The sequence below is a fragment of the Ictidomys tridecemlineatus genome, unplaced genomic scaffold, assembly GCF_052094955.1.
Source record: "Ictidomys tridecemlineatus isolate mIctTri1 unplaced genomic scaffold, mIctTri1.hap1 Scaffold_132, whole genome shotgun sequence".
In the NCBI taxonomy this organism is placed as follows: Eukaryota; Metazoa; Chordata; class Mammalia; order Rodentia; family Sciuridae; genus Ictidomys; species Ictidomys tridecemlineatus.
The window spans coordinates 706,670-719,483 of record NW_027521185.1 but is presented as its reverse complement, the minus strand read 5'-3'; positions in this window follow the sequence as shown (position 1 = coordinate 719,483).

The window sequence follows — 12,814 nt, the reverse complement described above, 5'->3', positions numbered from 1 at the left end:
ACACATTTCTTTTAAACTCAAAATTTCACAACACAGCAACCATGTATTTTTATTTTATCAAAAGAATTTTAAACATTCAGTGGTAGGTTGCACATAAGAAAATTGTGAGAACTGCCCAAGTTTTAGCTCTAACTACTTTCTTAATTAGAATTTTAATTTCTTAGACTATGATTATTTAAGTCTTCACTGAGTCTTCAAATGATCAACTGGGAACCTGTTGAAAATGTGGATTTCTGGATACAACCTCCAAGAGATTCTGATTGGGTCAGTCTGATTGGACTGCAACAGTGCAAATTTTAATGTACACCCCTAAGCCTTCTGATTCTAATGCAGGGATGAGGGGTCACACCATGAGCTTCCCTGCCTCAAATAAAGCAGAGAAGAAGAACAACAAACAAAAAAAAACAAACAAAAATCCTCAATTTATCATTTCTTACTTTATTCAAACAATATCAATTCTACCATCTAGCCAGTTACAGGTCCATTCAGTATTTCATGGGGACCCACTTATATTGTTGTATTTCTATACTCTATGATGTCTAATTCTGCTTTAATGCAAATTCACCTGCTTCTCCAAAGAAATATAGTTTTGCATGTTTTCATTTTAAAATATATATTAGGTGGTTAAGAATGTCCTTATTATTAAACTGGTCTCTTCAAATTTTCCATTCAGTTTCAAATGCTTATTTGCAAAGAAATAGAAGTAGAAAAAGAGGGAAATGACATTGTAGCACTTGGGAGGCAGCCAGCTAGCCATGTGCATATGAACAGGTAGCAGAGAGGAGTCTTTTCATTTCTGAGATAAAGAACTATCTTCAGAAGAAAAAGCTATCAATTCCTGTGCTATGAAAGGAAGTCCAAAGTAGAATCTAGGAGTCCAGGCTTTTAAAAATTTGTGCAATCAGTTCATGTATCAATAGTTATTGATGAAAGTAAATCTGTGAAGGGTAAAAGAGAACTTTTATGAAGAGGGGCAGAGCCCGGCATTAAAGTTTATTTTCTCCTCACACAACTCCATGCAGGTCTGCCTCTGCTGGGCTCCTGACTTGAGGGGTATGTTTTCTGCCATTCTGTCACCATCATTAAGTACTCTGGCCAGGCAGCATGTCCTGTGCAGATACTTAGCCTCTGTGATAGATGATGGCTTTGAAATAGTTATTTTGTGGACTTTGAACTTCTTTAAACAGTTTGGCTTGATGTCTGTTGCCATTATATTCCAGGGGAGAGAAAGTTTTACCAGCCTATAAACATTTTTAAAAATATTGGTTAGTGTTACCATCTTATAAGTGTGTACTAGATAAATTAATGAAACATGCAAATATTTCATCTTGGATCACAGAAATACCTCATAACAACTTACCTCAAAAGAAAGTACATTGAGAAAGCTACACTTCACAGTGCTATTTTGGGAATATACAAAAGTCAGTGAGACCATTTGCACACTTCCTTCTGAACTCTGTACACTATGATTTACTTGTTTTATTATTGATTTTTGCTTTTGACTTGAATCAAAATTCCAATATCACTTCTTACTTGAAGACTAGGAATTCACAAAACAATTTTAGTATTTAAAGGACTCCAAAATATTTCCCCATGTCTCCTAGGTCAAGTTCATTTGCTGAATTTCATTAGCAAATGAGCAATAATTCATTTGATGATTTTCATGTTATTATAAATGTGAGATCATATGGGAACATTACCAATATAGAATAAGAGTCATATTTCAGGCTGATTTTAATTAAACATATTAATTCATGTGTATTCAATAAAACACTGTAGCCTAGTGAGTTCATTGTGATGATACAAAATAATTCTATGACTATTCAGTTTTTAGATAGAAGAAATGCTCTCGTGTTTGATCTGTTTCATAAATCCCAGATTTTCATATATTATATGAACAGTACAGCTTTGTTATCACTAAAAGCTTGAATAGTCATGTAATCTCTGGCGGTATATAAAACACAGAGGATTAATTTGTTCCTGGGATTTTCTCCCTGAGGTCTCCAATATGATTTATTGTAATTATTAAATCTCATTGCCCCTTTTACTAAGTGAATACTAAAATCTAATGTGATTCAAATACTTTGAGGGGAGAATAACATAATGGCTAAAATCATGGGTAGGATATGGCAGTTACTGTGATCCTAGCATTTCATCCTCCATAGAGACATATGCCCCTTGTTCTTGTAACCACAAGCATTTCTTCCCAAGCTTTTAAGAAAATGGTCTACTTTTGTTATATTCTTTTTGTGACAGGCAGGTATTTGGAAAAGAAGGAGACGGTGGCAATGGGATATAACAAGGAATGTGAGTTCTACCTCTTTATATTCATAGATGGGCCTTTTCCATTCTCACTTCTAGCCAAATGCTGCATTGCTTCCTTGCCTACCATGCAGTGGATGGTACTAAGCCATAGCTCACACCCAGCTCTCACTCAATGAAGAGCTGTGGGGCGCTATTTGTCTAAGACTCTATCCACATAGTGAAACCCATGGGGTTGGTGGTGTGGTACCTGTTCCCATAACTGTTTTTGCTTTAACATCTCAGGTCAGGTAGAGTACCTCCAAATGTAGTTGTCACACATATCAGTGTTTCTCAAATTGCCACGTGCATAGGAATGCCCTGATTGGAATTCAGGCTCTGACTCCGTAGGTTTGAGGCATGGCCCAAAGTGGTGCATTTCTAAAGAGCTCTCAGGTGAAGCTAGTGCTGCTTGTCAGGTTTCAAAGCCAGAAACTCCAGGTCCAGCTGTACATATGTATCTCGTTGCTAGAGGATATCAATTTTGACACCCATCTGCAGCCCTGGAAGCAGACATATTAATGCCACAATGTCCTGCCTTATGGAGGGGACAAAAGAAGCCTCAGCAAAGGCAGAACAAGGGTGCAGCTGAATACTGGCCATGCAGGTGAGGCCTAGCAGGTAGCCAACATTCCAGGTTCAGTATGCACATACTGTATGCCCATGAGGACATGTGAGCATCCTGGGACTGCTATAGAAAGATTTGCCTCTAGGTGGTCAGGCTCACAACAGGGGCCCACAAAGGACTTCTGAAGCAGGCCATCTGGGGCAAGAGTCAATTCTAGGGAGCAAAACATGTCTTTCCATCAACAGGATGGACTTCAGAATGGAACACTTGTGATCTCAGTGTTTCTGGGCAACAGGTACACAGGTTGCCAACACTGCTGCAGTGTCCACACATAAGGAGAAAACTCGCTGCTTCTGCACCCTGAGAGAATCTGTATAGCACTCACTGGAGACTTTTCAAAGAGTTTGATGTGTGGGGTCCACTCCCAACCAGGACCTTCAGGGATAGGCCCAGGGAATAAACAGTTCAGGCCCTCTCTGGGTGCTGTTGAGAAGTGACCTAGCTTGGAAAGTCAGTTTCTAAGCTGGAGTTTGGGGGCAAGATGCAGGATCTTGAGGAGCACAGGTCAAGGTTTGGTTGTCAGCAGGCCCCTTAAACCAGAGCTTCATGGCATCCCCAGAAATTCCTGTTCCTAGATTGCAGGGAGTGCCTATTAGCTGGAAGTTTCATTTCTAAAGTGTGTAAGAAGGTAGCAATACAGTTGAAAACAGGAGAATGAGGACATGGGTTTTGCTTCAGCATGGTATACCCTGTGCTGCAATTAGCCTCCTACTTGGAAGTCCCTGGGAGTCCAAAGGCTATGCCCTGCATAGAACTCAGGACATTTCCTACCTCTCTTCTCTTCCATAGGCCTCTGAAAAAGGTCTCTGTCCTGCACAGAGCTCAGCTTGTAAGGAGCAGCTGCTCTAGGGCCAGGGTTCCTGATGTTCTCTAGTGGGTATGTGTGCAGGGGTCAGGCTAGGACAATTCTGCGTCCTGTGATTGCTTAGGAATCTTTCTAAAACAGCTTCAGACTGAAGCTGGTTTAAATTCCCCCAGAAAGACTCTACCTAGGCATTTCAAAACCTTCTCAGTGAGACTGGGCAAAATGAAATGTGGGGAGCAATGAATTTCAAATTGTAATACTATTATTTCAGGCTTGTAATCATAGTATTTGGTCATCTGCATGCACAGAAGTTGAGTACGGGAAAGTTAAATTTTCACATGAGAGGGGGCTTGTGTTTAAAATTTGCTTCAAACTGAATAAAGTGAACCACATGTTTGGCTTAATGCTATTTTCTTATTGTCCTAATTAACTATTGATGCAAAACAATTTATGATTCGGTGCTTTATTAATTAGTCACTTCCCAGAATTTTTAATGGCCAGTCTCATACTCACACAGATGCTTTTTTATATCAACAAGGGGGATAAAATTCAATGAGTGTCATTTTATTTCTTGATAGCTACCTCTCAATACCTCATTAGTGCAATATTTGAACAGTGCATCTGGAGTCTGGCTTCTAGACCTCACTATTATAGGTCATTATGGATATTTCCATGGAAAGAACCCAGAACACTGTGGTCCTCATCCATCTTTTTTTGTAATTGATATACAAACAGGACAAACAGGTTGAGACTCCAAAGGGGACTCTTGTCCTGCTTTCCACAGTGCCGACTTTTCCTTTTTGATGTCATGGCTTCTGCCCAAGAATGCACATGAAATTCTGGCTTTATGAACAGGAGGAGGGTCTTCACCAGATGAAAGTAGGCTTCAGCATGCCATTTTCTTTCTAAGTGGCTTGTAATATTTTAAAATATATGTGAATTAAGATGTTTTGCATCTCAGCATCCTACACACCAGCCTTTTCTCTCAGCTTGTCTTAGATATATCATAGAGAGGATGCACAAATTCTCTTTCAAAAACCAGACATTTTGCTTCTAAAATGCAAACTTCCAATACATTATCTCCGTATCATTTCTCTACAGCTCTCTGTGTTTCACCAACACCCACAGAGCAGCCTTGTGATAATTTCAGAACAGAAGTCACCATTAACTCTCAAAAAGACCTATGAGGAGAAAATGACATATTGCTTTGTAGATTAGTCAGGGTCTATATTTATATTTTATAGCTCCTCTGTATCAACATTTTATGATTATTTTGTTCTACATAAACTCTGGCATACATAAAAAGAATTTGAGAAGAGCAGAATTACACTGTCCATTGAAAAAAATTCTAGGAAGGCTTAAAATTTTCTTTTGATTCTTTTCCTCCTAAAAATTTTAATATTGTGTATGTGCAACTGTAGTTTAAAATCCAATTAGTTACTAGAAATATATGTAAAATCATCATATGAATACCAGTTATAGCCACTAAAACATCAGTTTCCTAATATTATACACAATTTATGAAACCAATCTATACCTAAGTTCTCCCATATCATTTCTTAAACATTGTCTGTATTCAAGGATGACACACTAAATCAACAGTTGGGATGAAACTCTCATGATGTGAGGGATACCTTCTAATACACAAAGCCTATTTCTGTTGATTCTTCTAGCACAGAACAGATTTTATAGGTTTGAAAGAAGACTACCAACCTGAAGGGGAATGTTTGTGGCCATGTGAACAATAGTAAGTTAACTGAGTACTGAGGTCTAAATGTTTGTGTTTGCCCCAAAACTTTTATGTTGGAACCTAACCCCCACATGAAGGCATTTAGTAGGGGGAGCTTTGGAATGTGATTAGATCATGGGTGTAGAGCCCTCATGAATGGGATTTGTGCTCATGTAATAAAGGAGACCTTTTGCCATTTTTTACCATAGGAAGACATGGCAAGAAGGCACTATCTACAAACCAGAAAGTGGCCCTCACCAACATCTAATCTATCAGCACTTTCATGTAGGACTTTCTGGACTCCAGAACTGTCAATTACCATTGCATATAAGTTATGCAGTTTATGATATTTTGACATAGCATCTCAAATGGATTAAGAAATGTAAAATGTGATACTGGAGAAGGCTGGTATTACTTGTTTCTAACTAGCTGAGTTTAAAACCTGAAAGAATATGTGTGTGTGTGTGTGTGTGTGTGTGTGTGTGTGTGTGTGTGTGAGAGAGAGAGAGAGAGAGAGAGAGAGAGAGAGAGAGAGAAAGAGAGAGAGTTCCTAAAGAGAAACAAACATTGGCTTTTCTCTTTTATATCATCCAGGAAAGAAAGAAAAGCATACCTCCTAAGGCTGTGACTTTTCCCCAACATCACCAGTCCATACACAGAGAGCTAAGGTTGAAGTCAGAAACTTCAGGAAAGGCAGGTGCCATTCAAAGTTCAGCACAGACTCCCCCTCTATAATTACCTGGCACTTTTCTGCCCTGGGCCCATGCAGAACACCAACAAGGAAAAATCAATACTATCAAGTCTCAGAAGATATCCACATATAAAGTGGCAATTAGAGGGGCCTCCTTAACCCTACTTTGTGGTCAAAATTATTAATGGTCTTCTTGGATTCTGCTGGTCTTCAGTGGTTTCCTGGGAACAGCCACAGGACATGGCATGGGGTCTGCACCAGGGAAGAAGTGTGCCTGTTTTTAAGACCTCTCACTTCCACAGAGCTACACTTGTAGGGTTGCTCACTCCTCAGTGGCATTCCATGGACTGCTTTCTGGGTCATTGGGAATGCTGCAGTGGCGACATAGGGAAGGTAAAAGGCCACTTTCCAAGTAACTGTGGAACTCAGAGGTAAGGAAGCCGACATTTCTCCTATCGATGCTCAACACCCACGGAGCCATGCTTTCTGTTAACTACTGCAAACTTAAAAACATTTTACTAACTTTAGGGAGACTCTGGAATCTCTGTGTCCACTCTTCACTTTGAACTAACAATGGCTTTTGGTTTTCCTGGGCTGCAACAGTTTCCTCCACTAGGTAGCTTTACGATAGCTGACCAAAGCATTAGCTGAAATCTCCTGGGTGGGGGAGCTCTGAAACAGGCAGGGCTGGTTAGCTGCCCCCCAGAAGTCCACATGCTCACTGGTTAAATCTCTTATACTTTTGATCATAAGAGAATTTAGGATACTTTCTTCTTTTTATCAAGGTTGTTGCTTTGGTAGTATGCAACACAATAAATATATATAGATCTATTTGAGATTAGCCTTTAGAGATTTCAGACCTATCCATTTTAGTTAGTCAATAGTGTGTGTGTGCCTACATGCACTCACATGTGTACACGTGAATATATGTCTATGTACTATACTTTACCCTCAGCTCCACACCGACATTATCTTCAGAGGCACAGAGGAGGGAGGAGTCCAACCACCCTCCACAACTTCACCCAGGCTTTCTCCATCGTTGGTGCTCAGGATCCAGCCATGACATCACTGTCATGGCACCCAGTTGACACAGGGCTGTGTGTTCTCCTCTATTCACCTCCTGTGGTTTGCTTTTGTCATTCTGGATTGTACATAAAAGCAGTTCACAGAATACTGCTTCTCATCTGAAGCTCTAAAGAGATGCTCTGAGTTCAGTACTAGCATACCATGGGGATTTTACCACGTGATCCAGCTCTCAAATATGAAAAAGAAACCTGGCTGGGATCTGATTCCTTTCTGGTGTCACAGAACCAGCCCATGTTAATCCACTCCTCTTCAGTTTTCTCACATACCCTCACCTGCTTCCAGTCTCTAATGCCTCAGATATCATTTACATACTCTTGGGACCCTTAACCCAGTGAAAAAGTTTATATGGATTTATAGATGATTCATTCTTTTTTAATCAAATGGTTCCTTAAAAAAAAAAAAAAAAGATCCTGGGATACTGTTATGGCTTGGATGGTTCATGCTGGAAATTTGGTTTCCAGTGTGGAGCTGGTGAGATGGTGGAATCTACAAGCCACGGGACCTAGAGAGCATGTAAGGTAATGAGGTCCCTGGGGATGCTGCCCTTGGAAGGGACACATGTAGTTCTTGTGGGACCCGAGTGAGTTTTTGAGAGAATGAGATGGTAAAAGAGCAAATACGACCCCTGGAGTACTCTGGCTTCCTGCCTCATCATGTGATTGATCCCTCTCTAATGTGCCCTCACCATGATGGCATCTGCCACATTGTACTCAAAGAGATGAAGCTGCTAGTCTCAGACCTTCAGCTCGAAACTCTGGTACATAAATTTCTTTCTTTAGAAGCATCCAGATTCGGATATTTTGTTGTAGCAACCAAAAAAGAAAAAAATACACACACACACACACACACACACACACACACACACATACTGAGGCAAATAAAAATTTCTGCTTGAGGCAACTCAGTGCCTCCCAAACGGGGTCATACCTCCTCAGAGGTCATACCTCCTCCACCATCCAACATAACACCTGTGGAGCAGGTGGGGTCTGTTTTACTTCTCTCAGAGATCAAAAGGTCTTCTCTCTTGGTGTTTGAGATTTCATGATGTAGAATAAACAATCTTTTCTATTCCAAGCAGAGGGAAGTTCAGGAGATCCAAACTGCACAACAGACTTATGCTAAAACTCATGTATGTCCCTGGCACACTGAACACAGGCTCTGAGGCCCCTCTGCACACTCGTTCACATGAGTATGGAACTCACTCTAGAGCTCCCGTCTTCTACATGCATGGCCACAAGGGCAGTCTATTATACCCAGCCTCGAGGGCTGCCTCCTTCACTTAGCCTTCCCTGATTGTCTTCCTGGGAGGTGCATTTCCCTCTTGGGATTCATCAGGTTCCATATCATGATGACATGATGTTCTGAGCAAATTGTGCACTACTGTCATTCCAGTCACAGGTTTCATTGATTTATATTTGGATTTCCATTAAAGCCTGATATTGTGCCTGTCCTTAATAACAAAAGTTATAATTTATAGAGTTGTTTTAACACGTGGGTAAAATGACGGGCATGCACAATGTCACATGATCTTTATAACAACACTGTGTGATTGTAGAAGTATTGAGTGTGCAAGCCCTGAAACGTTGCCTGATACAAAACAGGTGCTCAGTAAACACCTATAGACTTGAACCAAACTGTCCAAGGTCACAGAGCTGGGAGGTGAGGGAACCAAGATACCCACTCACCTATGTCTAGCCCCTCAGTCTTTGGACCTTGGGAATATGTGACAACAGCCTCTACTTCCCTATGTGCAATTAAATACATATTTATTTTACTTTACCTGTGCTGAGATACTGACATGACTCAGTCTCTGGGACTTGTGCCAACATGCACAGCTCACTGCATGGGCTGAGTCCCCATTCCCTGCTTCCCAGCTGATTTCCTATCCTGGGACTTGTCTTCATTTCCTTCTACTCGGGACCGGTTCTTTTCTGGATGTCTTTCTCTTATTTTATGTTATTATTTAGTTGTGATACATTCTGCACCTACTGTAACTTTCTAGAACAGTGTGCACAGGAGAAGACTTTCTGATTACTTGTAAAGCTGATATATTTGATTCTCCCTTTTCAGTGGATAATTAGCTTTTTGTAGATTCAGGGTTGAGAATTAAATCCCTCCAAAGCTTTGGGAGCAGCTCCTTGTTCTCTGCATTCTAACATAACACCTGATGAGCCAGTGGGGTCTGTTTGACTTCTCTCAGAGATCAAAAGGTCTTCTATCTTGATGTTTGAGATTTCATGATGTAGAATAAGGAATCTTTTCTATTCCAAGCAGAGGGTATTTTCCACGAAGGCATGTGCCCCTCATCTTCTGTTCCTCCCTGCCCTTTCTCTGAGACCCCAGTAACACATTCCATCTAGAGACTTGTCCTCTGTGGTTCTTCTTGCATTATTCTCATATTTTCTGTCTCTTTCCCTCTATGTCCTACCTTCCGGGTAACTTCCTTGATGACTTTCTAGCTATTCTATCATATTTTTAGCTTTGGTAGTTATATTTTTACAGCACAGAAGAGATTTGTTGTTGTTCTTGGATCTTTTTTGCATACCATCCCAGTTATTATTAAATGAACCCAGGATCATCCTAAATCCTACTCAACACAGAATCTAAAGGTTTTGCTTATTTTGTCTAATCTTTTATATTCCATAAATTATCTCTGTTTCTTCCAAGAGAAAAATGTAGTTTTCTATTTTAGTCTCTCTTTTGTGCCACTCATTCCACCCCATTCTTTGTTAGTCCTTCCTAATTTATCACATTGAGGAAAGAAAACCTAGTAGCCACTTCTATTCAGTGTGAACACAAGGCCTTCCTATGAGGCACTGTCCCCAGTTACCATTTAGACAGGGAGGACAGTGTAAGTGGGCCAACCATGTTCCTCCAGAGTGAGTGGATGGGCAAGCAGCCCAGTCCCTGGCCATCCCACTTTTGCCTACACCTGCATGGCATGAACCAGGCCACCAACATCCATGTCAGAAGCTTAACTCTCTCAGACAATGCATGCAGTTTCTTCAAGAGAACACTCCTGCCTTCATCTTGAACAGAAACTGGCTAGTTAGCCATTTTGGTAGGAGAGGGGACATGAGCAGGAGGGGGTGCCAACTTAGAATCATCTCAAACACCAGCTTATAAATTATCCCTCCATTATAGCCCCATAGTTCTCCCCAGGAATCCCAGCTCAATTCTTACTCTTGAGCTTCTGTTTTGTAGAAAATTCTTGACTTCTAGTTGACACTCAATATCCATTCCCTGTATTCCCGTGTCTGTCTGTCTGTCTGTCTGTCTGTCTGTCTGTCTGTCTCTCTCTCTCTCTCTCTCTCTCTCTCAGTGGGGGGAGGTGAAGGGTACCATGGATCCAACTCAGGGGCCCTCAGCCACTGAGCCACATCCCCAGGCCTATTTAGTATTTTATTTAGAGACAGGGTCTCACTGAATTGCTTAGCACCTTGCTTTTGTTGAGACTGTCTTTGAACTCACTTTCTTCCTGCCTCAGCCTCCCAAAGAGTGGCATATGCCACCATGCCAGGCAGTATATTCTTGTTGCTTTAGTGACTTTGTTCCCAGTTTCTTTCCTGTACTTGTAATTTAGGATGGGGTCTGAGAAACAGAGGCAGCAAATGAGCAGCAGAGAACGAACCCATGTTTACGACATCTTTTCACATTTTTAGTTTAGATTTTCCCAGTTAAATTTAGAACACAGTTGAAAACATATAAATATCAATGATATTGGAAAGTCTTTGACAGAATTCTACATAAAGATATCACTTTCCTATAAAAGAAGAACAATAAAAAGATGTGCCTATTTCATTTTAATTGACATGGTTGTTATGTGGTAGGAAGGATAGATAGATAGGGATTAATTTTCTGTGACTAAAATGAGAAAGAAAGACACCAAGAGGGGCTAGGGTCACCCAGCAATCTAGATTCTAACTTGCTCTAAGAGGGTGTTAGAAGGGGCACTCTTCCTGCTGCAGTTGGACCTGGACACGGAGTGAGACGAAATTGTATGCGAAGGTAAATGCGATGCAGATGCCACCCAACATGAATTTATAGAGGTCACACTAAGGATGCTTCTGGGAGCACTGGAACTCTGGGTTGAAGGACATTGGAAAGGACTTGGCATATACAGAGGAGGGAGGGTTTTATGGATTCCAGGGTCCACCTTCCTGGCAGGTGGGGAAGCCTAAAGAGATGAAAGATCAGACTTCAGGCTCCTTGCTATAAAATGGGGGTACAGAATCCTAGAAGACAAATGGCTGGAAGAATAGATGCTGGGGAAGTGGGAGAGGGCCCGTATGTGAACACCAGCATAGCTTCCCAAAATAGACTGGGATGCAGGAGAAAGATCTATTCAACATTGATTCACAAGATGGACTGGGCACAGGCTGGTCATATGGGGCAGGAGTATCTGGGGAAGGGGTGAGGAGAGATGCCTAGCCAGGGGGGACACAATGAGTCTCTGTGCCTGGAGAGCACCCCAGTGATGTCTTGCTCCAAAGAGCCTTTGAAAGGTCCAGTTGAGAGAAACACCTTAATAATCTGCAAAGAAAGGTTAGGTACTAATTCGTATCCTAGTAAAACTAAGCTGGGGTTTATTTCACTTTTGCTCTTTTTTTTCTTTCATCTTAACTTAATGTGATAGTGGAGAGAACGTTCGTGCAGCCCAGGAGTGTCATGCAGACTTGCTGATCACCTGAGATAGTGAAGTTCCCTTTGAGAACCTGACTACCGAGAGGGCAAGGCTTGTACCCAGGATTAGGCATTTGTTGCTTTTCTTCCTTATAAGGCACCTGATAGCCTTAACAAGGCAGGCAGTGGACCTGAAATTTCCACATATTAAGAAGCCTTCCTTCCTCCCTTCCTCCCTTCCTTCTTTTCCCAGTGCCATATTTAAATTCCAGTGCAGACCATCTAAAAACTTCACAAAAATCCCTCATGTATTATCAGTCACTTCTAACTGTCTAATTGTGTGGAATGAGTAGACACATTTCCAAAGAATATCAGCAAGTTGTCACAAATCAAACCCACAGATTCCAAAATCTTGTGTTTCTACACTTGAGCCATCAGAAAAGCAGAGGATGATAGCAAATTTCTCTCAGCACCTTGCAGCAGAAGTTGGTTTTCGTTGTGTTTTTTTTTTTTCTCCATGTCAATAGGAGAGGCAAGTGTGAGTCGCCCCAGTGGTACGCTTATTCTGTTGCTGTGTGAAAGGTAATCCAAAGGAGCAAATGCAAATATCAAAAATTTCTTCTGGGCTTTTAAGCTTCATGTTAATAATGAATAGCTGCCCGTGGCTTCTTACTCTTTTCTAGGTATCAGGGGCTCCAGATTCATGAAGATCTAAGTCAGTACCCTGACATCCCTTTCTGGACTCATGTGTAAGCCATTTATTCAACCTCTACAAACCACAGATTTTTCATGTGTGTTCATCACTGTAACAAAATACCTGAGATAATTTGCTTATATAAAGAAAAGATTTATTCTGGCTCATAATTTTGGAGGTTCCAGTCCATGATCAATTGGACCTGTTGCTTTGGGCCTGTCACAGCCAAAGTATGTGGAAGAGCAAAACAACTCAGA